Raw genomic sequence first — 24,892 nt, 5'->3', positions numbered from 1 at the left:
ATTTGTATGCTTGTTTTTGCTTGTTTATTTAAGATTTATTTATGTATACAAGAACTGGGATACAAGCTGGAGGTATGGGGGTGAGGGTGTAAGAGGATTTACCAGAGACAGAATGGGAAGCAGAACAGACAAATGTACAGAAATACACTACTGGGGGAACAGTGGGTGGTTCAGGTGAGGTCTGCTGCACCATGAGGGTCACCTCTCTGGACAGGGGTGTAACTTGTGCTTCACTGGCTTTGGATAGCTGCACTTTAACCCATTGTGTCACCAGTGAGGGCCCTTGTTTTCTTTTGATTAGATTTGGGTTCAACATTTTTGGTAGAATTCTGTAAGTTAATATAGTAGTTTGGTTAGAAATGCTAACACTAAAACACATGAAAACAGCATTAAAGCCTTACAGGCATTTTAGACAAGGGGACTCAGTAGATTCTGGAATAACTAGAGAAGACTTTGACAGGAAGCTGAAGTATGGAAAAGGACAGAATTTGAGATATTAGGAGTATTAGATATACTGATATTTGAGCTCTCCATCCCGCTATTAGGATTGTAAATCCTAAAAAGTGAATTTTCTTTGTAGAATTTAGGGTTCTGTTTCTTCCCCGGTGTTTGTACTGTTGGGAAACCTAATAGTTTAGAACTCTTGCTTTGGCTTCTGATAGAACTAAGAGACTGTGTGCAATGTTTTGCCAGCTGCCTAACCTTGGGGAAGCATCCTTACTTGCAAGCTAGAAAGAGTATTAGTAAGTATTTAAAAGGTTGTTATTTGTTTTTCATAGTGTAATATTGCATAACTATTTGGATTAAAATACTTGAGTGCTTTTAGATGGGGGAAGCATATCATAATTCTGCCATATGCCCATATGGGAGCACTCCTTTCTATTATCTGCCTAACTCCTAAGGGTGTTTGAATTGACAGCTGCTGGATAACTGAAGGCATGTAAATGAGAAAGGCCTTGGCTTATGCGTAGAGAAGTGGGAAGACTGGCTGGGTTGGGTTAGAGTGTATGCTGGAAAAGTGGGAAATAATGTTGAATAAGTGACTTGAAGTCATATAATGGAGGACATGGAAAGTAAGCCAAGGAATTTAGATATGATACTTTAGACAGAAAAAACCATGGAAGACTTTTGCATAGGAGAGAGACACTTAGAAATGTGTGGCATGGGGAAAAAAACTTTCCTGGTTTGAAGTCCAGAATCCTAATAGGGCAGGGCCTTCCCAGTGCTGACCAAGGGGGTGTGGTTTGGCAGTCTTGCCACAGGAGGCCAGAATTTCTGCCCCAGTGACTTTTCCTGCTCTGCCACTGACTCACCCCACTGACCTGGACTGCGTGGCTTCCCTTCCGGTTGCTTGTCTGATCTACAGAACACTGGAGCTTCCCAGGATGATATGATCCTGAGCTGACCACCAGCGGGTAGAATAGGGGAATGCACAAGCATTCCCGACCCTTCTCCCTGGATAAAAGCCAATTCTAAGTCATACTATCAGGGATCACTGTGTTCAAACCTGAGGAAGCTCTCCACCAAGTGGTAAGTCAAGATGGTTTCTGCTCTCTCTTCTTTTTTCACAAGTCAGCTTTTTTCAGAACAGGATTTGTACTACTTTCATTTTTCCCTGATCCAGGTTCTTCATAATAACCTTTTAATTATTGAAGCAAATGGTTACTGCATGAGGTGGCTAGGAAAGTTTAATAAACATATTGTCTAGCTGTGGGGGGAAGTGTCCAGAGCTTTCAGTGACCCCAGCTCTGAGGTAGATTACCCAGAACTTTTGTGAGCCAGACACTAAACAATGACTCATATCCCTCTGGGAACAGCTGCACAGAGCTCCTGGTCTTAAACTTTCAGGTTTCAGAACCATTTTGGAATATTGTTATGGTACTTTACTGCTTGCGTCTTTCCCCTTGAAAGGAGTGAGGGACAGGGAAGGGACGAAGTACATGGATTGGGATATTTGTGGTTTATGTTGGCAGTCAGGGTGATGGAGTTTCTAGTCCTCACTGTTGCTAACTAGTTTCATAACCAGAACAAACTGTCCTCTCTCAGTGGGCTGGAGTTTTCTCATATGTGAAAACTAACAGTTTGGGTTGATTGTAAAGTAATATATAGTTTACTTTTAGCACAAGTAACATTATACACATATCTTGACTTCTTAATTGGAGTTGTGGAACAGTTGTATTTGTCAATTTGTAATTCTCTTTGTCAGCCTTTCCATTTATTCTGGTGATGCTGTCAAGGCTCAGAATATTTTCAGTTTCTAAGCTGATCTTTTAAATAGCCTCAGGAGTAGCAAATGTTCACTCTTGGCTTGGTAGATTCAGTTTGTGGAAATTGCCAGCTGACGTATGAGGCAAAGAGTAAAGTGAGGCAGTCTCTTTTTGGTGAAGAATGAGGTGTGACTATAATACAGTAAGACTTAATTTTTGTGTTTCACATGCCTCAAACTTAAAGGTAGTTCCTAAGGGAGAGTTTTATGAGTATTTTGAGAATGCTAATATTGTTAGAATGTGTAAATAACTTCCTAGGAAAACTATTGATTATAGTTTTAAAAATGTTGGAAATGTTTAAATAGGTCTAACATCCTTTTTATTCATGGTGCTCATGCTGGTTTCAGGTCAGGGTGACTAGATAGTGGAGAAAATTGCCTTTCTCATAGTGGTGCTCCCTAATAACAAATGTATTTGAGGTGTACCAAAGGTTGGAATGTGGTTGCTGTAGAATATTGTAGCTAGGAGCCAATGTAGTCCCATTTCTAGTAGACTTAGCCAAAAGTTCTTCAGGCTACAGCAGCCACTACTCACCAGCATGCCAGAGTCCATCAGGATGATTCCCAGGTGATGATGTAGAAGCAGATGAAGTAGAAGCTTCAGTTTTTTTTTTTTTAAATTATCATAGTTTATTTTTACATAGTTTTGTGCCTTTTTCCATCTCAGTTGTAATCTCCTTGGACTTCCATCACCAGTTCACCTCTGTGCCATCACCATGGTCCTATGCACTCCCCTCACCCCCACTTTTGATCCCATTCCCCACTCCACCCCCATAAAATGTCTCTGGTATTTAGTTGTTCATTATTATTATTTCCCCCTGGTCCTTTATATTCCTGCTATAAGTGAAACCATCTGGTATTTTTCTTTCTGGCTAATTTCACTAAGCATGATCCCTTCCAGCTCTATCCATGTTGCTGCAAAAGGCATATGCTTATCTTTTTTGACCACTGAGTGATACTCTGTTGTGTATATATATATATGTACCACATCTTTTTAATCCATTTGGGTTGATTGCATGTCTTTCCTATTGTAAATAAAGTAACAATAAAGATGGGGGTGCAGGTGTCTTTTTGAATCAGTGTTTTTTTATGTCTTTTGGGTAGATACCTAGGAGTGGGATTGCTGGGTCATAAAGCTTCATTTTTAGCAGTTTGAGAAACCTCCAGACTGTTTTCTATAGTGATTGTACTAGTTTGCATTCCCACCAGCAGTGCAGGAGAATTCCATTTTCTCCACATCCTCGCCAACATTTGTTGTTGCTAGTTGTTTGAAGATGTGCCATTCTCACTGGGGTGAGGTGGTATCTCATTGTGGTTTTAATTAGCATCTCCCTTATTACAGTGATGTTGAACATTTTTTCCTTTGTTTGTTGGCAGGCTGCATTTCCTCTTTGGAGAAGTCTTTTTAGCTCTTCTGCCCATTTTATTTTTAAAAATTTATTTATTCATACAGAAGTGGGGTACAGGCCAGAGATGTGGAGGGTGAGTGGATTCACCAGAGACAGAGTGGGGAGCAGAACAGGCAGATCAGCGAAGTACACTGCTGAGGGGAGCAGCGGGTGGGCAGGAGAGGTCTGCTATGCCATGTGGATCACCTCCAGGCCAGGCGGGGATCGAACTCTTGGGGAAGTGGCTGAAGCTTCTTAGTGCTGTGCTTTAACCCGCTGCGCCACCAGGGAGGGCCCCTGCCCATTTTTTGATGGGGTTTATTTTTGTTGAGTTTCATCAGTTCTTTGTATATCTTTGTTATCAATCCTTTATTGCTAGTATTGTGTTGAAAAATTCTTTCCCAGTCAGAGGGATGTCTGTTTTGTTGTAATGTCTCTTTTGCTGTACAAAAGCTCTTTAACTTGATGTAGTCCCATCTGTTTATCCTTCCTTCACTATCGTGCTGTATCTTTAAAGATGTTACTGAGGTGTATGTGGTGTAGTGTTTTGCCCATCTTTGAGAAGTTTTTTATAGAAGAAATTATTTTATTCATATTTGGGATGGAGTGGGGGTCCACAGTTGGGGGTTGAGAAAGGTGGGATGGATTGGAGGATGGGTTTGGGGAATCAAGTCAGCAAGACTATTTTGAATGTACCTACATTAGACAGATTGTAGTACATTGGAATTTATTTGTTCCTGGAATTGGTGATCTTTATTGAGAGCTGTCCAGTAAAATAAATGAGTAACAGCCTGGTCAAGATTCTGTCTCTAAATCACTATATGATCGTTTGCAGTTTCCTTTCAATCTCAGCCTTGTTTTTCTCATTCTTAGCTTACGATTGACCCTGAGAGTTCTAGATCTGAAAACGGGTAGACTTTGAGGAGGTTTGAAGTAAATTTAGGTAGGAATAGAGGTTCTTTTCAACCCCTAAGTTATAGTAACTTTACTTTATATTGCAGTCACAGTTCTGTGCTCAAACATGAAGTAGCTAATTAATGAGAAGCATGCCTAGAAAGCTTTCTCCTAAAAACAAAACAATCACAGGACACGCTGGTCCTGACAGAAGTGGTTCCCTGGTAGGATCTATTGTTTGAGAGAGGTGGGAGTGAACTGCCTCAAAATGGACAGTGTGGATATGTTGTGATTTAGTTTTTGTTCCCTGTTACTAATTTCAGGCATTCCTTTAGAGGGATTCTGTTAATAATTGGTGTACTGGGATTCATTTAGGGAAAAAGCCCGGTGTAACCACAACTAGAAGTTAAAACACCCAGTAGAGCCAGCCAGTTACTAGTAGACTAAGTGACCTAATTAGTTGCTTTTTAAAATCTTAAACCTTATACATTAACCCCACAGGGCAAATAAGCTACTTGGTGAAGCAGGCTAGGCATCAGGTTGGGAGATTTGTACTCTTAATAGTGGAGAATAGTGCAGAAGGTGACTGGTACAATCCATACCTCTTAATCCTTGTATTTCTATTCTTTTTTTTTTTTAAGATTTATTTATTTATGCATACTAGGGTACAGGCCAGAGGTGCAGGGATGGTGAGAGGATTCACCACATACAGCAGGGAGCAGAACAGGCAGATGGATGAAGTACACTGCTGAGGGGAGCAGCAGGCAGGTCAGGAGAGGTCTGCCACATCATGTGGTCATCTCCGGGGCTGGTGGGAATCGAACTCATGCGGAAGTGGGAATCGAACTCATGCAGAAGTGGCTTTAGCTTCTTAGTGCTGTGCTTTAATCCGCTGTGCCACTATGGAGGGCCCGAATTTCTATACTTTTCCTCAGTGCCCTTCAGTTTTAAATAGGATTTTGTAAACAGTTTGCCTGTCCCCTTAAAGTGACAGATACCTGTCAATGAGCACGGCCATTCATATGTATGTGACTTTAAATTAGAGGGACTGTTCACCTTGACAGTTTGCTTTACAGACTATCCCACTAAAAGGATTTACTAGATTAAGGCTCTTTGGTTGTCATTCATTCAAACAGCATTATTTAGCACTTATAATGTGCAAGCATTATGCTGGTATAGAGCTGATAGGTGAATAAGGTAGTTTATGCTCTCTAGATGCTTAGTCAAGTCAAACAAGTATACAGCTAGCATCAATGAGAAGTAAAACCAAATGTGTAAAGAAACAAGCTATATAGGAACAGAGAGAAATGTACAGGTTGTTTCCTCTTCCCTCCTCTCTCCCCATGGGGGTACCAAAGAGAGAATCAGGGGAGATAAGGTATTTATTTGAGCCAAGTTATGAAGTTTGAATAGAAAGTTCAGTAGGTTTAGAAGAAAGGGCATTTTGGGGGAAGTCATAGGGGAAGTCATAGTATAAGCAAAGGCACAGAGCCTGAAAGATAACCTGATGCATATGGGAAACAAATTCCTTAAGTAAAGATATTTTATAGGAATGAAGTGGAAATGAAGTTGGAAGGAAGATTGATGGTTGAATCTTAACTTTTATGTCATGCTACAGAATTTGGCACTTTATTCTGTATGGAATTAGCTATTGAATTTTTTTAAATAGCTTTTTGTTTCATTTTTGCTTTTTTTTTAAAAAAAAGTTATTTTTGTGTGGAAGAATTTTGAGGTGCAGACCAGAGGTGAGAGGGGTGAGAAGATTCACCAGAGACAGTGGGGAGCAGAATAGGCAGATCTACTAAAATATACTGGTAAGGAGAAACAAGAGGGTTAGCTCACTGGACAGGGATCAAACTCAGGCTGTGGAGGTAGGCCTTCAAGGTGGTAGCTCTGTGACTTAACTTCTAGGGCACCAAATAACATGACCTAATACTGTTTAGGTCTTGGTTTGTTTTTCAATTTAAGTTAACAGGTCCTCCCTGGTGACTCAAGGGGTTAAGTCTCAGTATTATGAAATTGTTAGCAGCCACCTGGCCACGGAGCTGACCCACATGGCACAGCAGACCTCTCTGGTCTTCCTGCTGCTTCCCTCAGCAGTGTATTTCAGTAGATGCACCTGTTCTGCTCCCCACTCTGTCTCTGTGAATCCTCTCTGGCCGGTACCCCAGCTCTTATATGCATAAATAAATAAAAAAGATTTAAGTTCATAGATTTCAGGATTGAGTATGGGTGGTCTTAATACTTAGGGTATTAATTTGTCACACATCTCATATTTGGATACTTGATTCTTTAGTTATAGTTACTAAAACAACTCCAAAAACATGAAGACAGGAAGTGGTCAGAGCTATGTTCCTTTTAGACTGAGCTTCTCCATTCCAAAAAACAGGTTTTCTTTTATCTGAGGGGGGAAAAATGGTTTTCTTAGGCATATACATTATGCACAGTCTTCTTGCCTAGTAGATTGTTTGCTAATCTTTTGGAAATAAAATTTCTCACCAGGAGTGGGCTTTTTGGGCTTTCTTAGTGGCATAGAAGTTAAGGCTCAGTGCTATCATGCTATCACTGCTGAGGCCTGAGTTCCATCCTCTGTCAGGGAGCTGACTCACAAGGCACAGCAGACCGCTCCTGTTTCTCCCACTGTTCCCTTTAGCAGCGTTTTCAGTACATCTGCTTGTTTTATTCACCACTCTGTCTCTAATGAATCCTTTTGACCCCTGCACTTGTGCCCCCCAGTTCTTATATAAATAAATAAATAATCTGGGCCCTCCCTGGTGGTGCAGCGGGTTAAAGCACTGCACTAAGAAGCTAAAGCCACTTCTGCATGAGTTTGATTCCCTCCTGCCCCGGAGGAGACCACATGGTGTGGCAGACCTCTCCTGACCCACCCGCTGCTCCCCCCAGCAGTGGACTTCTTCGATCTGCCTGTTCTGCTCCCCACTCTGTCTCTGGTGAATCCTGTCACCCTCCGCATCTCTGGCCTGTACCCCAGTTCTATATGAATAAATAAATAAATAATCATTAAAAAGAAAACAAAATAAGGAGTGGGCTTTTGATTGTATAGTAGAATCAAAAAAATTTTTTAACCTGATTAAAACATAATATATGCTCATTGTAGAAAATATGAAAATACAGAAACATGTAAAGAAGACTAAAATCAGTAATTCTGCTATGGAGAGAAAATCACTTCCCATTTTCGTGTTTTTGATATTGTGCTTAGACATATTTCTCTCACATAGTACAGATCATACTTCATTATAATTTTCTTTTCTGTTTTGTTTCCCATTTTTCGTTGTTTTTAATATATGAATTTGTGTGTATTAATGCTATTGAAATGCTTTATAAATATTTCTAGTTGACTGCATAAATCTGTCATATAGGATCTTTCTAGTGATTACATTTTTTTCTATTTAAATTTATTTATTTATGCATACAAGAACTGGGGTACAGGCCAGAGGTGCAGGGGTGAGAGTGGGGAACAGAACTGAGATACACTGCTGAGGGAGCAGTGGGCAGGACAGAAGAGGTCTGCCACATCATGTGGGTCACCTCCCTGGTCGGTGATCAAACTCATGTGGTGGCTGTGGATAGCTTCATAGTGCTGCACTTTAGTCCTTTGTGCCACCGGGGCGGGCCCCATTTTTTTCTATTTTAAACAATGCTATATTACTTTTATACAACTAATATAAATAATATGTATAATGAGTGAATCTTCATTTTCTAACCCTGTTCTTTGGAGTTATCCCTTACTTCTCGTTTCTGTTCTATGTGTGGACATTTTCTTTAGAGCTTTATTTATTATATATATATGAACTGGGATACAGGCCAGAGTTGTTGAGGGTAAGAGTGTAACAGGGTTCCTGTAACAAGAGGATTCACCACAGGCAGAGTGGGGAGCAGAACAGGCAGACTGACTGAAATACTCTGCTGAGGGGAGCAGCAGACAAGATGAAGAGGTCTGCTACCCTATGTGGGTTACCTCCCTAGCCAGGGATCGAACTTATGTTTCAGTGGCTTATGATAGCTTTATAGTGCTGAGCTTTAACCCGCTGTGCTGCCAGGGAAGGTCCTAAAAATATTTTTAATGATAAGTAATTCTAAGTAAACATGCCTGTGTTTATATTCAGATTTTTCGTAAATGTTTGTTGCTGTAAATGGAATTAGGTATACAAAGAATTTTGTCTTTGTAGTAATTGTGCTTTTTAATTTTTTTGTAATATATACATAACAAAATTTTTCACTTTAATCGTGTTTAAATGTTAAATTCCGTTTAATATAAATTTACAATTAAGTTTACAAGTCAGTGGCTTTAAGTAAGTTCACAATATTTGCAGTCATCACCACTGTCCACTTCCAGGGCATTTTCATCATCCCAAACAGAAACTCTGTACCTATTAAACAGTAATTCACATTCTTCCCCAGCGCATCTCCCCTCCCAACTCCTAAGTACCTCTATCTGCTTTCTGTCTTTGTGAATTTGCCCATTCTAGGTACCTCTTAAGAGGGATCATGCAATTTTTGCCCTTTTGTGTCTGGTTTATTTCACTTTGCATAATGTTAACATTTTTTTAGGAAAGAAATATATTGCCAAATTACTTTTTCAGAGAACCACTTAAAGCATGCCTGTTTACTTGCATGAGAAAATGTACTGTTCTTTCTTTGATTCTGAGTTTCTCATTCAGAATCTTAGATTAACATTCTTTGGATGTAGGATAGCTTCTTCATCATTATTACATAAATTCAAAATTAAGGAGAGGCTGGAAGGAGAAAGTTGTGGGGAGTGGGTTTGGGTATCAAGTCCTGTTAGCAAAAATGACCTTTGGAAATGAAAGCACCAGACGAATTGTTGTCCATTTATATAAAATGGGGATGATGGTACCTTCCCCACATTTGCCTCACAGGAACTGAATTTCCAAAAATTCCCTATAAAAATCTCTTTTCAGAAGAGAAGAAATGTCTTACTTTTGTGACTAGGATCTTCAAAAGGGTAGAATCTAGAGGAAAGACTGACTTTCTTTTCCCACAAAAGTCAAGGGCCTAGCTCTTAGTAGTTGATTAGATATGTTGGAAATGTGTAGCTACTTTCTAGTGAATCTTTTCTCTATAAGCAAAAGAAAAGGAGAGGTGTGTGTGTGTGTGTGTCACACAAATTTATGCTTGTGTATGTTGGGTCTGCTTAGCAGCAGACTTAGTGAGACTTGCTTTGATTTCATATTACTGTTTTTTTGTGTGTGAGTGGGAGCTGCATTACTGTCAAAGTCACTAAAGGACCAAATCTCTTTCCCATTAGTTGCATAGGAAACCTTTTACAGTAGTATCCCAACTCAGAAACAGAGCAATGTCTTTTGACTTCATCTGAGTGTTTTGAATTCTCTTTTCAGTATTATATACTGGGCCTATACTGCATATAAATTTATTTGAAAATGAACTATATTCTTTAACATAGCCACAGCCTAGTCAATTCTATAACAATCTCTGTTAAGAAACTTTTCTTGGGCCTCCCTGGTAGTGCAAGTGGTTAAACCTCAGCATCATGAAACTATCTGCAGCCACTGCAGCATGAGTTTGATCTCTGGCCAGGGTGGTGACCCACATGGTGTAGAAGACCTGGCCTGTTACCCGCTGCTTCCCCCACCAGTGTATTTCAGTAGATCTGCCTTTCTGCTTCCCACTCTGTCTCTGGTGGATCCTTACAAACACACACACACACATACATCTCTGGCCTGTAACCCAGCTCTTTTATGCATAAGTTAAAAAAATACATATATTTTTTAAAAGATTTATTTATTATTCATACGGAACTGGGGCACAGGCCAGAGGTGCAGGGGCGATGAGAGGATTCACCAGAGACAGCGTGGGAAGCAGAACAGGCTGATGGATGAAGTCCACTTCTGAGGGGAGCAGCGGGTGGGTCAGGAGAGGTCTGCCGTGCCATGTGGTCACCTCCGGGGCAGGCGGGGATCGAACTCATGCGGAAGTGACTTTAGCTTCTTAGTGCTATGCTTCAACCTGCTGCGCCACCAGGGAGGGCCCTAAAATACATACTTAAAAAAAATTTCTTTAGGCATTAAATGAGAGTTACTGTTTTGTTGTTTTCTGTTTTAGACCTGGTTAATAAATACTTTAGACTTTATAGGCCATGTTGTGGATGGATATATTATTTGAGTTTGAAAGGATTTTGTACCTCATTTAACATGCAGATTTCCTATATGTAGATGCTGCTTGGGAAGTCAGGTAAATATATATGTGGCCCTGAGGCATCCAACTTAGTGCTCCTAATTGTGATTAGTTTCTACCTGCATTTTGTCTGCTTTTGAATGAAAGTATAACGTACATTCAGAAAGTGCATGAAGTGTATATGTAGCTCATGTCTGTAGTGAACACACCTGTGCAACTAGTGCTCTATTGAGAAAAAGCATGACCAGCACCCATTAAACCCTTTCTAGTTATTATCTCCCCACCCCTATTTTCTTCTCAAATTCAGTCAAAGTATACATAGGAATGATCATTATGCTGGCTCATATGTGGCTCATGTTTATCTTGGGTGGGACTGCTGGAAAGAGCTCCAGATGGAGCCAGGAGACCTGTTACATCGTGGTTCTATTGCTTTTTAGTTATGTGATCTTAGGCAAGTCAGGGATCTTCATTCCTCCTTGACAGTGAAAACTGTGTTATCTATCTCTCAGAGCTGTTGTGAGGACTGTGTGAAATATTTGTTAACTGGGAAACATGAAAATTCATGCATAAAAATACTAGTGATTTTTCATTGTTAAAAGAAAACAAGACACAAAGATATGGAAAATCATCCCTTGCTCATTGATTGGGAGAATTAACATTATCAAAATGACCATCATACCAAAAGCAATTTACAGATTCAATGCTACTCCAAATACAATCTCAATGACATTCTTTAAAGAAATAGAACAAATATTGATGAAATTCATATGGAGCCACAAAAAATCTCAACTAGCCAAAGCTCTCCTGACTAAAACAAAGGAGAATGAAGGTACGACACGCACAGACATCAAACTATATTACAAAACTATAATAACCAAAACAGCATGGTACTAGAACAAGAGACACACAGCACAGATCAATGGAACCAAATAGAAAGCCCAGAAATCAAGTCACACATATGTTGACAACTAATCTTTAACAGAGGAAGAACAATGAAACAAAGATAGTTTGTTCAATAAATGGTGCTGGGAAAACTGGACCACCCCAAGCAAAAGAATGAAACTAGACTACCACCTCAGACCCTGCAAAAAAATCAACTCAAAACGGATAAAAGAATTGAACATAAGACCTGAACCACAAAATATATAGAAGAAAATACTGGTAAAACACTACATGACATACATCTCAGTAACATCTTTAAAGACTCAAAGAAAGTAAAGGAAAAGATAAACAGCTGGGATTAAATCAAACTAAAAAGCTCTGTACAACAAAAAAGACATTAACCAAAACAGACACCCTACTGATGAGAGAATTTTTGCACTCCATACAACTGAAAAAGGAGTGATTGCAAAGATCTACAAAGAGCCACTGCAGCATGAGTTCGATCCCATCAGGGAGGTGACCCACATGGTGTGGCAGGCCTCTCCTGTCTTGTCCACTGTTCCTCTCAGCAGTGTATTTCAGTAAATTTGCCCATTCTGCTCCCCACTCTGTCTCTGGTGAATCTCTCAAATCCCCCCACCCCAAGTACCTCTGAGCTATACCCTGGTTCTTCTACACAAAAATAAAAAATAAAAAATAATTTTTAATGTGTTAAAAAAAAAAACCCAACCACTATTTAATTTGTGTTTACTAATTTCTGTCTGTAGAAAAGACTAGACATCTTGGTGTGGTAGAAGTGGATTTGGAACCAGAAATACAAGAGTCTCGGTGTTGTGTACAAGATATAGCGGCATGGAAGACAAAGATGGAAAGGGGAGGAAAAGAGAGAGACCCTCAGAATTTTCATAGCTACTTAAAGACTTTTGAAACAAACCGCAGATTTGACAGAAGATCCTTTTCTCCAAGCTTATGTTCTGAAGTAACATTTTCTCAAATAGGGTCTCACTTTGGGGGTGAGACCCAGTAGGATAACAATGTGCCTGATTCTAGGGGGTTTGATGGTGGTGGTGGGGATTGGGGGAAACCCTAACTAGTAAAGTTTTCGCCAGACAGTGATGGGCAGGGGAGGGATGGGGATGAAAATTAATTTCTTTGCAAGATTTTTATTTTTGAGAATGGTGTCCTGGAGGGAAAAAAATCATGGTGATATTTAGAGTTGGAAAATTTAGATATGATTTATGCCAACCTCTTTTTTCCTGAGACTCTAGCTAGGCAAATGACTTTCCTAAAGCTACAAGAAAAGTAGTGACTGATCCAGGACTTACCTCCAGAGGACTTACCTCAAACACCTTATCTAGTAATTATCTTTTCTACCATTAGTGAGACTATCTCTAGGAGTTGTATAAAATAGTTTTATATTTGGGGCCTCCCTGGTGGCACAAGGGGTTAAGAGGTAGCACTGTGAACCTCCAAAGCCACAATAGTATGCGTTGGGTACCTTGCCAGGGAGGTGGTACCCTTGCAGACCTCTCCTGCTTTGCCCACTGCTCCCCTCAGCAGTATTATTTAAGTCGATCTACCTGTTCTGCTCCCTACTCTGTTTCGGTTGAATCCTGTCACACACATCCTATCCTTCCTCCCACCCCCCCAGTCGCCGGCCTATACCTCAGCTCTTGAAGAAAAAAAAAAGTTTTATATTGAAGTTGTTCTTCTTTGAGCCTCTTTTACTTTTCTCATCATTGGTTCTGTGTTTGTGAGCGAACATAGTGCTAGATATATTGCCAGTGGGGACAACCATTTACTCCTCTGTGACAGTGAAATAGAGTGTGAACAGGTTCTTAGGTGTTTTGTAGATGGACTTTGTTGAGGGAGAACCAAATAGGGCCTCTTGGATGTTATAATGAATCCTCTCTGGGTTTTGATTTGCCCTCTGCTTTTCTCCCTAGGAAACTGAAAGCTTACCAACACTGCCTCATTAATCAGCTAGTACCCTCAGGAGAAGAGGGAGAAGGCGGCCTGGCAAATAAATCTGAGGTCAGGGTTCTGAAAAAGCAGACCTTTCCTCTAGCAGTGGTGTTTACTCCAACTTTCTTTCTCACCTTTGAGATTTGTCCAACATTTCTCCTTCACAGAAGACCCTTCTTCCATGCTTACTGCTTCAAAGGAGTTTTGGTCCCTTAATGTTTATAAAGCCCTTGGCATCTTTTTAATTTCTTTTTTAAAGATTTTGTTTACTTTTTGCTTAGAAGAACTGGGGTATAGGCCAGAGGTGCAGGGGTGAGAGGAGTCATCAGAGATAGAGTGGGAAGCAGGACAGGTAGATCTACTGAAATGCTCTGGTAAGGGGAGAAGTGGGAGAAACAGGAGAGGTCTGCTGAACCTGGTGAGTCAGTTCCCTTGCAAGGGGTCAAAGTTGAATTCATGCCATAATGGCTGGCAATAGCTTGGTAGCAGTGAGAGTTTAACCGCTATGGCACCAGGGAGACCCAACCCTTACATCTTTAGAAAAAAATGCCTTAGTGATTGCTTTTGAAAGTACAGCTGCTTTAATTAAAAATTGACTTTTATGTGGCAGTAGCAAGACAAAACTTCTTTGAGACTGCTGATTTTTATTCATTCTTTCACCAATTGCTTCCTTACAATCAGTAGAGGATAATAAAGAGACCAGATAGATAAGTCACTACTTATGTGACTAGGTGATTTAATTCTTGAGCTTCAGATGGCCTCATCTTTAAAATAAAAATAAAGGGTCTCCCTGGTGGCACAGGAGTTAAGTCTCAATACTGTGAAGCTAGCAGCAGCCACAGCAGCACCAGTTTGATCCCTACCCAGGGAGCTAACCCATGGTGCAGTAGACCTCTCTGGTTTCACCTACTGTTCTTTCAGCAGTGTCTTACAGTTAATCTGCCTATTTGCTTCCCTTCTGTCTCTGATGAATCCTCTTACCAGCCGACACCTCTGGCCTGAACTCCAACTCCTTTATGCATAATAAGTAAAATTTAAAAATAAAATAAAGTCTACTTACTAGATTGTCCTGAGGATTCAATGAAATGATCGAGTAAGAAAATGTGTTCTGGGAACATACCCAACTGGGCTCAGACTTTGTTCCAGCACTTTCTAGTTGTATGACCTTAGGCAAGTTATTTCATCTTTCTAATTCTCAGTTTTCTTTTCTGTAAAATAGAAATAATATTTGGGTTATTGTGTCATTGGGTTATTGTGAGGATTAAACAAAATAAAGCCTGGGAAGTATTTAATATAGTGCCTGGCACATTGTGCTTATTAAAGTTTAACTATTAATTACAACATTGACAGCAACAATAATGATAGTTTTTAGATATTTACTATGCTGGGACATCAAGGAAACGCTAGAAAGATTGCATAGGACAGTGGGCCCCTAAGGAGGGATTTTTCTGCCACCTTCCCTCACTGGGGGACCCACAGGACTGAGAGATGGGACTCTCTTTGGACCCCAATATGAAGCTCCCTACAGCAGAAGCATCCCTGTTGGCCTAGTAGTAGAATGACTAGGAGGTTCAGAGGGACTTCAGAGGATATTAAGAAGACCTGTCTGGCATGGCAAGGTGAAGGGTTTAGTTAAGGGCATCAATATGACTGCAGAAGATAAAACTGGGGTAGCTCATCAAAAGTCTTGAATGCCAGGCAGATTATTTATATTTGAACCATTCTATTTTTGGACTGTCTCAAGGGAATTGCTCTCTCCCAAATTTTTTAGGATTGATTTATTTATGCCTACAAAAACTGGGGTACAGGCCAGAGGTGTGGGGTGGGTGGTGATGAGAGGATTCACCAGAGACAGGTGAGCAGAACAGTCAGATTGACTGAAATACACTGTTGAGGGAGCAGCAGGCGAGGCAGGAAAGGTCTGCTGCACATGTGGGTCAGCTCCCTGGCCTGGATCAAACTGCAGTGGCTGCTGACAGCTTCATAGTGCTGCGCTTTAACCCCTTGCACCACCAGAGAGACCACTTCTCTTCCAATTTCTTTCTTTCTTTTTTTTTTTAGCTTTTAAAATTATTAGTTTATTTTTACATCATTTTGTGCCTTTTCCCCATCTCAGTTGTAATCCTCGTGGACTTCCATCACCAATTCACCCGTGTGCCATCACTGTAGTCCTGTATACACCCCCCCCCCCGCCATTTTTTTATCCCATTCCCCACTCCATCCCTGTAAAATGTCTCTGGTATATAGTTGCTTATTATTATTATAATCTTTTCCCCCCCTGTTCCTTTATGCTCCTGCTATGAGAGAAACCATCCAGTATTTCCCTTTTTCATTTCTGGCTTATTTCACTAAGCATGATCCCTTCCAGCTCCATCCATGTTGCTGAAATAGGCATGACTTGTAATATTCCATTGTATATATGTACCACATCTTTTTAATCCAGTCATCTACTTTTGGGCATTTGGATGTTTCCATGTCTTTCCAATTGTAAATAAAGCAGCAGTAAACATGGGGGTGCAGGTATCTTTTTGAATCAGTGTTTTTGTGTCTTTTGGGTAGATGCCTTGGAGTGGGATTGCTGGGTCAAATGGAAGCTCCATGTTTAGCAGTTTGAGAAACCGTCTAGTTTTCCATAGTGGTTGTATTAGTTTGCATTCCTACCAGCAGTGCTGGAGAGTTCCTTCAATTACAAAAAAAAAAAAAAGTAACATTTACATTTCAGCAAGAATAAAATGTACCTATCCCTTGGCTCTTGAGATGTAATACATACTTTGAAATAACCTGTATGCTGTCATACAGTGCCCATTATGTCCCCAACCCCAACTCTATTTGTGCTCTCCAAATTTTGTCCTAGTCATTTGTCTCCTATTTATTTTTTTTTAAGATTTATTTATTTATGCATACAAGAACTGGGCCAGAGATGGGGATGAGGTGTGAGAGGGTTCACCAGAGATGGAGTGGGGAGCAGAACAGGCAGAGTGACTGAAATACGCTGCTGAGGGGAGCACCTCCCTATGCAGGAGTTGAAGTCATGCTGCAGTCTGCTTTAACTTGTTGCACCACCAGGGAGGGTCCCCATTCACTGTCTTTTAAAAGAGAGAATCCCTATTCTAACTCTATTCTAGTCTTCTGGGGCCAATTAGTAGGGGCTGTGGATTCAGGCAGGAGCTAGGTGGCTGCCTGCTCCCTGGCTAGCTTGGGAGGAGGGGTAGGAAAGTCAGCTGCCACTTGAGGGGAGTGGCAGCACCGTGTTGGGAGAGGGAGGGGCTGGAGAAACTGGCTTCACTCCCTGGGCTGTCCTGAAGAGCAGGCCCAGAAGCTTAACAACTTTGGTGGAGAGGTTCCAGTGGAGAGGTCAGACACTCTGAGGCTGCACAGCTGGAAGCTGTAGCCTTAAGATTAGAGCCAAGGTGGGGGGATTCTTGTATTCTTTTTTTAAAAAGATTTATTTATGCATCTGGAACTGGGGTACAGGCCAGAGGTGCAGGGGTGGTGAGAGGATTCACCAGAGACAGAGTGGGGCGAACAGGCACTCTTCTGAGGGGAGCAGTTGGTGAGACAGGGGAAGTCTGCTACATCATGTGTATCACCTCTGGGCTGAAGATAGAACTAGCACTAAAGGGGCTGCAGCCATCTTGCCGTGCTGCGCTTTAACCTATTGGGCCACCAGGGAGGGCTCTGGATTCTTGTATTCTTTAGAGGCTCAATATCAGTTCTATCAAGTGCTAGGGAACTTCAGGGCTGTCAAAATACCAGATGTGACCAGGGCAACTTTATCAGGCCTACCTCCTATTTTCACCTCAGACATTTTCTGTAGTGTTGATGTTGATTCTGCCAACTACTGAATTTTGTTTGCCATTTTCTTTTGTAGAAAAGTTTTGCTTCTGCATTCATGGGGAGGGGGAACACACCAGTGTGTTCCCTGCCTCCTCTTCCTCCTAGCTTGGCTTTAAACTTAAGACCACAGCTTCCAGCTGTGCAGCCTCAGAGTGGCTGAACTCTCCACTGGAACCTCTCCACCAGAGTTGTCAAGCTTCTGGGCCTGCTCTTAAGGACAGCCCAGGGAGCTAGGCCAGTTTCTCCAGCCTCTCCCTCCCCCACACAGTGCCACTCCTCTCATGCTTTGGCTTTGCTTTCCTTTTTAAGAGTAAGAATTTGCTTTTCTGCTAATGGTGATTGCTAACCACGGACCGCAGGTGAATACTGTTGGATTAAGCTGTATATGATCTGGGAGAAGTGGAGAGATGGGAATAGGATTTCTCTCTGCAGCTGTAGACCTTGGTCTTCCTGACATCTCGCAACATGCCCACCATTCACTGTCTCTCTGAAGGATGAATTTGGAATCTGCCATCCAGATGTACTCTGGTGGAACAGATTGAAGGAAACCTAGTGTGCTTTGTACTGTGTTAGATGAAAGGGGAGAGCTGGTTATACTCATGAAGAATTTATATTCTAGATAAGACTTCCATGCATATACAGTTAAAACAAGACAGTTCCAAATGCAGAATGTAGACCTATTTTTCTGATCATTCATATAAATAAATGGTTATTAAAATAAATTTAAATATGAGAGAAACAGTATAGAAAAGTCTCCATAATCTAATTCCATATCAAGATAACCACTGTTAATTGTTAAGACTATTTGAGAAGTTTAAATTTGAGCTGGACCTTAACATAAAACCAGAAAGGCATACTAACGGAAGGAAAGCAATTATCCAAACTATTGCTCCAGGGAGGAGCAACCCCAGTGGCTTCCTGGCAGGTGGTGAGCCAACTTCTGCTTGGATACCTTGGTGATGAGCCAGGAATAAGAATTACCTTTGTAAGCACCACCTTGTACCTTGTGAGCTGGAACTAGCCAGTGTGTATTGTATTGAATTAATCTTTTTCTTTTTTTTCCCCATGGAAGAACTAGGGTGTTAGGCCAGAGGTGGGAGTGGGGTGGGTGAGAGGATTCACAAGAGACAAAGTAGGGAGCAGAACAGGTGGATCTGCTGAAATACATTGCTAAGCGGAGCAGCAGGCAAGATAGGAGAGAGGTCTGCTGAGCCATGTGGGTCAGCTCCCTGCCAGCCATCTGACTCAGGCCTTATTGGTGATAGGGCTGAGATGCAACCTCTAGGTCACCAAGGAGGCCCTGAATTAGTCTTTATCACCTTATAAAGTAGGTGATAAAGTGGGTGGTGGTATTTTTTTTTTCTTTTAACAAATAGGGATACTCAGAGGTTACTTGCCTAGATCATATAGCAGCAAGTGCTATGTAGTTTTGCTTTTCATTAACTGTGATCTTGGGCAAATTAACCTCTGTGGCTCACATTGTTCTGTAAAGGTGAGTAATAATAGTATTTACTTCCCTGAGGGAATTTTTAAGATTGACTTAATATGTACTAGGTCAGTAGAATAATGGCCAGTGTACAGTATGCACTTAGGAAGCATTAGCTGCTGTTTATTATATCCTCTCTTCTCTCGTGTGCTGACACAGTCCATATCAGCTCCATGTTTGATTTAATTCTGTAAATGGCCTCTCTGTACTCTCTCCCTTCTTCCCTCATGCTTTCCTTTACAGTTCTTCTCCACTTTCAGTTTCTTCATTCCATCTTCCACTGTCATGCTTGCTCCCTTTCTATTTTCTTTTACCTTATTTCATGTTCTTATTTCCTGTATCCTGTTTGTCATGGCAGCATTCTTATTCCTTCCTCTCTGCTGCTAGTCTCATTTATTTCTATGTCAGAATCATTTTATAAAGTACTGTTTATTGCACCACATCTCTGCATTAAAGACAACAAAATAATGTTCAAATATTTGTTTGACTTTTTTTTTTTTAAAGATTTATTTATTCATACAGAACTGGGGTACAGGCCAGAGATGCCGAGGGTGAGAGGATTCACCAGGAACAGAGTGGGGAGCAGAACAGGCAGATCGATGAAGTACACTGCTGAGGGGAGCAGTGGGCGGGTCAGGAGAGGTCTGCCTCCCCTTGTGGGTCTCCTCCAGGGCAGGTGGGGGATCGAACTTAAACTTATGCGGAAGTGGCTTAAGCTTCTTAGTGCAGTGCTTCAACCCATTGCGCCACCAGGGAGGGCCCATTTATTTGACTTTTTTTGATTTGAAGTTCAGGGTTTTTCAACTCTGACCCCAGTGCACCCTTCAGACCTTTTCCTTACTGTTTCCATACCTCTTTTCCCTTCTCCACACTCCTCTGTTTTCATCTGGGAATATTCTCCTTAAGTGCTTTAAAGACCAAGTTAATATTTGTTTTCGTATTCCTTACCTACTCTCAACTTGATAGGATTTTTCTTTGTCTTTTTGTGGAAGTCAGCAATACTGTCTTATAATAAAACACTTGATCCATATTTCTTATCTCCTGTGGAATATAGCCTCTCTTCCTTTAGATACTGGGTTTAATTAATTCTCTATAATGTCCTGTTATGGTGTCTTGCACGTAGTAGGTACTTAATAAATATTTGTGGTATTAGTGATAGTAAGATCAGGGCATTCCTGATTACTGTCTGGTGGGTTTCTCTGGTAGCCTTGGTGAGTGGGTGGAAACACTGTTTTTGTTTTCTAAGAGTCAGACATCTTTTCTTTTCAGCTATGTAGGAGAGGCAGCATCTATGGCTGTATGATGCAGAGCCTGTGTCTGTTAAGGGATACCAGCCAGTGCCTGCCATACTAGGTCTGTGCCTTGGCCCCTCAGCCCCTCCCCACAAATGCTGAGCGGAACAGAGGATTAGGTTCTGGCAGCACAGCTGGGATTTTGGCGGCCATTCCACAGTCGACAATAGCACGCAGCCGCCGGGACAGGACAGCGCAGGCCTGTACTCTAGGGCCACAGTCTGCCTGGGCTTCTTGTTTGGGTGGCGAGGGGAGGAGCGGGCACAGTGCGGCATCCTGGCCTTGCTGTGTAGAAGGTACGGGCTGGAGAGATTCCCCTGGGAATGGGCAGGGGTGGAGGTAGGGGAGGTGGCCATGTCCCAGGGCAGGCGGGGAAGGCGAGGTGCTTTGTGTGTGAGCCGCATGTGTGTGCTTAAAGACACAGCCTGTTCTAGAGTTGGCAGGATGCTGCCCCTCCAAAAGGGCCCATGTCTCGCTTGCTCTCTCAAGACTCTGTTCCCGGGTCTTCCTCCCTGCCCTGCTTGCTGCCAGGCTGAGGGCTGATCTAATCATCCGCCTACCTTCTTTGCTGGCCAGCAGATGGATAGGCTGTCTCTGCTGTCTTAAGAAAGAGAAGGGGGACTGTCAGGTGATAACAGGTTTGTCAGGCCACTGTGAGATGTGTTTTGCGTATTTATACCACAGTTGGGTTTGGCTTTTGCCACTGTGTGGTATTTTTTTGTCTGCCCGCTCACACCCCGCCATGCGCTCCTTCCCCGCCATGCGTCCTATTCTTCTGTCTGTGGGCCAAGCCTTTTCAGTCCCTCCTCTCCGGGGCGCCCCTCCCTCCCTGCCCTGACTGCCACCCCCCACCCCCATTGCCGAGAGTTCCCTGCGTTGCCTCAGCTCCCATATTGCGGAAGCTTGCTGTGCCTTTAAAGAAAGCAGACTCCTGGCTGTGACGCACTTCTGGCTGTCAGCCAGGAAGATCGCTCCTGCCAGGCTGACTGAGAAGAAAACCAACAACTTTTCTTTTGTGTGTGGGGTTACTTTCCACTAGCCCCCCCTCCTCCTCTCCTTTCAAGATTTAAATGCTAATGGCGGATTAAAACCTGTAGATACATTTGGCTTTAGGAGTCTGGTAAGGTCCCCTGCACTGAGACTTTTTCTCCCTCACTCTTTCTCTGGGTTTTTGTTCATACATGGACGAGGGGTGCGGTGGAGTCTCCCCCTTCACCTCCCTTTCCTGCGCCATCCTTAAAGGGGAGGGAAAGGAGAGGGGGAGAGCAAGTAAACACTCAAAACAGGCGCTGGGAGTGGAGCTTGCCAACATCCGGGAGTTGGCGCCTTTCAGAGCAGAGGGTTGCTTTCTTTCCTCCTTGCATAGATGTCAGCGTCGTGTTTTTGTTCATAGGGGGAAGTGTGTGTGCCTGCATGTTGAGCTGTAGACAGCTCAACAGAGCTTTTCCAGTTCTGAGTGAGGCCTGGGTGTGTACGCAATGGTGGGGAGTGAGAAAGGTCATTTTGTCGACAAGTTGGGTAGGCACCAGGGTGTGTGAGTATAACAGTGGGGGGAAGTGCTGATAAAATCTACTGGGGAGAGAGAGAGAGAGAATGTGTGTGTGCTTGCTCACTCTTGTGCGCCCATACATAGTACGTAACTGAGGCCCCAGGTCTAGTTCATGATTACAGCCCTTTTGCCCACATCCTTTTGATCTGGACATATGAAGTATTGGGGAGAGGGTTGATACAGTAATCTACTTTTGAAGAAAGAGGGAAATCTTGATTTTCCTTGCAGTTCACTCTTGTTTCTCACCAGCTCGTTGGGGGTTCTGAGTCAAAATCTAAGCTACAAAAAGGTGGGTGGTTTGTGAAGTAGGGAAAGCCCTAGTCCAGAGCTAGTCCCTTTAGGGGGTCCAGGGAATACATCCAGCATGCTGGTTTGCCCTGACCTCAGGGGGGTGCAGAGAAACCTTTGGACTTGGATAAGAGCTCTACTCAGGCCTAGGAGTTGGAAAGGATTCTGTTTTTCCCTCCTTTTCCTCTCTTGGAGGTGCTGGGTCTTGGGTCTTTCATCTTTTCCACATGGAAGGGATGCACCGAGATATTTCCTATTCTGTTCTTTGAGAGTTAGCTGTGGCGACACAATTTGGCATTTGCTAGGCCCAGCTGAGAAAACCTACCAGGTGAGGTCTGGGTGCTTGATTGCCTACGCCTCCTGAGCTGTCCCTCTCAGGATTAGAGGAGGAGCACCAAGATCAGGGTTGTTCACCCTTTTGATGATGGGTTCTCAGATGGTGGGACTGTTCCCTTTTAGAAAGGACAACAGCACAGAATTATGGCTGCAAGCAGGCAGGCTGTCAGGGTAGTGGTAGTAAATCTTGCTATTTAGCATGGATACACAGATGTGACAGCTATTTCCCTTATGAGCCGTGGGCCTTTGGAACCGTGGAAGAAGGAGTGAGACTTGGAAAAATAGGTGGGAGCTTATGTGGGCATTGGACACTGAAATTCTGGGAATGGGGGCTAGCTCAAGGGAGTAAGTTCAGTGGAGGCAAGGTGCGGGAGCTGATAGATCAGTACAGTTTGGCAGCTCTCTGGGACCAAAGGTCACTTTGGTGTTATCTTGAGTAGGACTGGTGTAGACAGGCAATAAGTGGCTAAGAGTCAGGAATGGAGCTGGCACCCAGGCTGGGGGTGGGGTAAGGAGAACAGTGTTACTACAGCTCAGACCCTCGGCTTTCGGCCTATCACTTGGTCAACCCCTAAAATTGAAACTTTTGCAGAACAGACCCCAGAGCTCAGCAACCTGACCCTCTGGTCTTGCTTCGGAGCAGGTGGTTTGCATTAGTTTCAGGCCTGGTAGAAACCAGAGCTAGGCCTTTAACTCTTTGAGATCCAGAGTGGTACAGTCCAGGAGACTGTTACATGTCAGTTTTTTGTCCTGAGGTATTTTCTCTGGAGACTGTTACATGTCAATTTTTTTGTCCTGATGTATTTTCTCTGGAAACAGAGGGGTCTCTGAAGTGTGGGAATTTGAGGGAGTTACATTGTCAGTTACATTATTTTGAAAAATGTAAAGAGGATGCAGGACCTTTAGTTCATAAGGCGACTGCTTCTGTGTCTTTGTTCCGTTTTGAGCCCAGGGAAAAGAGGACAATTTATCAGCTCTCTAATGCCTCTTTTAGATCTTTTTTGAAGATCTAGTAGGTGAGAGCTCAGAAAGTGCCTTCAGAGGGCCTGCAGTAGGAGGTTTTGGTTTTGTTTGTTGATGAGGGTTGTGAGGAGTCTGGGGGTTTGTAGCTTAGTTAGAGAAGATCTCACCGGATCCTCTGTGAAATGGTTCCAGGCTACATTTGTATGGATCTGTTTTTCCAGCACCATCACAGAGTCTTTTGGGTGGGGCCTGCCTCAGATTTCACGGGGAGGGAGGGGAGAATAGTGCTCTGGCTGGGAGCCCTAGGGTTCAGGCCAACGCCTGTTTAAAGCTATAGTCACAATGTCCAGGACTAGCTGTGCTCCTAGCTTCAGTCATTCATTATCCAGAGAAGAGTACATGGCTGGGCTGTCTGAAAGACTCCTCTCAGTTTCCTGTCCCCAAGAAAGTGTCCTTTTATATGCTTTGAATTGACAGGATCCTTCTGGAGTTCCTCATGTTGTGTATTGTATTCCTCCAGTTTCTGTGCCCAGGAGAGCACAGAAGAAGGCATTTGGCCTTGACACTAGCTTTTCTGAGTGGTGGAACTAGTTTTACACAGGCTCCCCTGGGAGGACATAAGGGTTGTATGTTTTGCCTCTAAATGAAGGGAGGAGGTTGGTTAAACCTCAGGTCATTTTTAGCAGCACAGCTGTGGAATCTCTCAGAGGAGGGGCAAGCTCTACCTCCGGTTGCAAATAAAATTTCTCTTTAAAGTCTTGAGCCTTGTCAAAGGGATAGCAAGTCTGTGTAAGGTAGCATTGGGCACGAGGGAGAAGTAACCTGGGCCTCTTATCCTTGATTCATGAATAACTCAGCTTTTTAATTTTTTTCCCCCTCCCCTTAAAGAAGCTCCAGTAGAGTATCTGGCTGTTGCTGCCTTCACCATAAGGGCCAAGCACAGTCCCTCCAACTTTGGACTAGCCAGTCACCACAAAAGCCTTTCTATGGTGCAGTAGGCCATCTGCCTTAGGGAGCTAGGCAGTTGGTGCCCATGCTGGTTGCATAGGCCATGCTGGGTAAAGACCATTCAAGACTGCATAGCACAAGCGTCTCTTAGCTTCTTTGCCCTCCCAGAGCTTCTTCAACTTGTTCTTGCCAAAGCCCAGGTGAATTGGTTCATTTCCAAGACTGTCAGTGTAGGACAGGTGGATTCCATGTTGGGTTTTGCAGGGTCAGGAAGCACTTAATTATAATTAGTATTTAAGTTGTGTTTGGATTTAATTATTTTCCATTATTTACTACCTCAAGTATGTTTAATTTCTTACACTACTGTAAGGCCCTCAAAGGCAGCAACCATGTCATTATCTCCCACTTCCCATGAGGCTTCCAGCACAGGTGAACTAGTTTGTTTTTTTTAATAATAATAGTTTATTTTTACACCATTTTGTACTTTTTTTTTTTTTCATCTCAATTGTAATCTGGTGGGTTTCCCATCACCGAATCACCCTTGTGCCATCACCATAGTCCCGTGCACTTCCCCTTCACCCCCCCCGCCCCGTTTTTGATCCCATTCCCCACTCCACCCCC

At 42.6% G+C, this 24,892-nt stretch overlaps 1 protein-coding gene across 2 annotated transcripts in view; it reads left to right on the top strand.

Annotated features, from left to right (window-relative positions):
* The first annotated feature begins 1,511 nt into the window (after nucleotides 1-1,511).
* NUMA1 (nuclear mitotic apparatus protein 1) overlaps nucleotides 1,512-24,892 on the top strand; it is a 57,878-nt gene continuing 34,497 nt past the window's right edge. The window contains exon 1 of one of the 2 annotated variants that reach the window (XM_012725368.1): nucleotides 1,512-1,530. The gene's annotated coding sequence lies outside the window, so the exon portion shown is untranslated. Of the gene's footprint in view, nucleotides 1,531-21,167; nucleotides 21,308-24,892 lie in introns of those variants that run through there. The other variant, XM_012725367.1, reaches the window with a different exon arrangement.

This window comes from Condylura cristata, unplaced genomic scaffold, assembly GCF_000260355.1.
Source record: "Condylura cristata isolate star-nosed mole 26May11 unplaced genomic scaffold, ConCri1.0 scaffold00015, whole genome shotgun sequence".
NCBI lineage: Eukaryota > Metazoa > Chordata > Mammalia > Eulipotyphla > Talpidae > Condylura > Condylura cristata.
The sequence above is the reverse complement of the archived record's forward strand: the minus strand, read 5'-3'. Positions and strand labels throughout refer to the sequence as shown.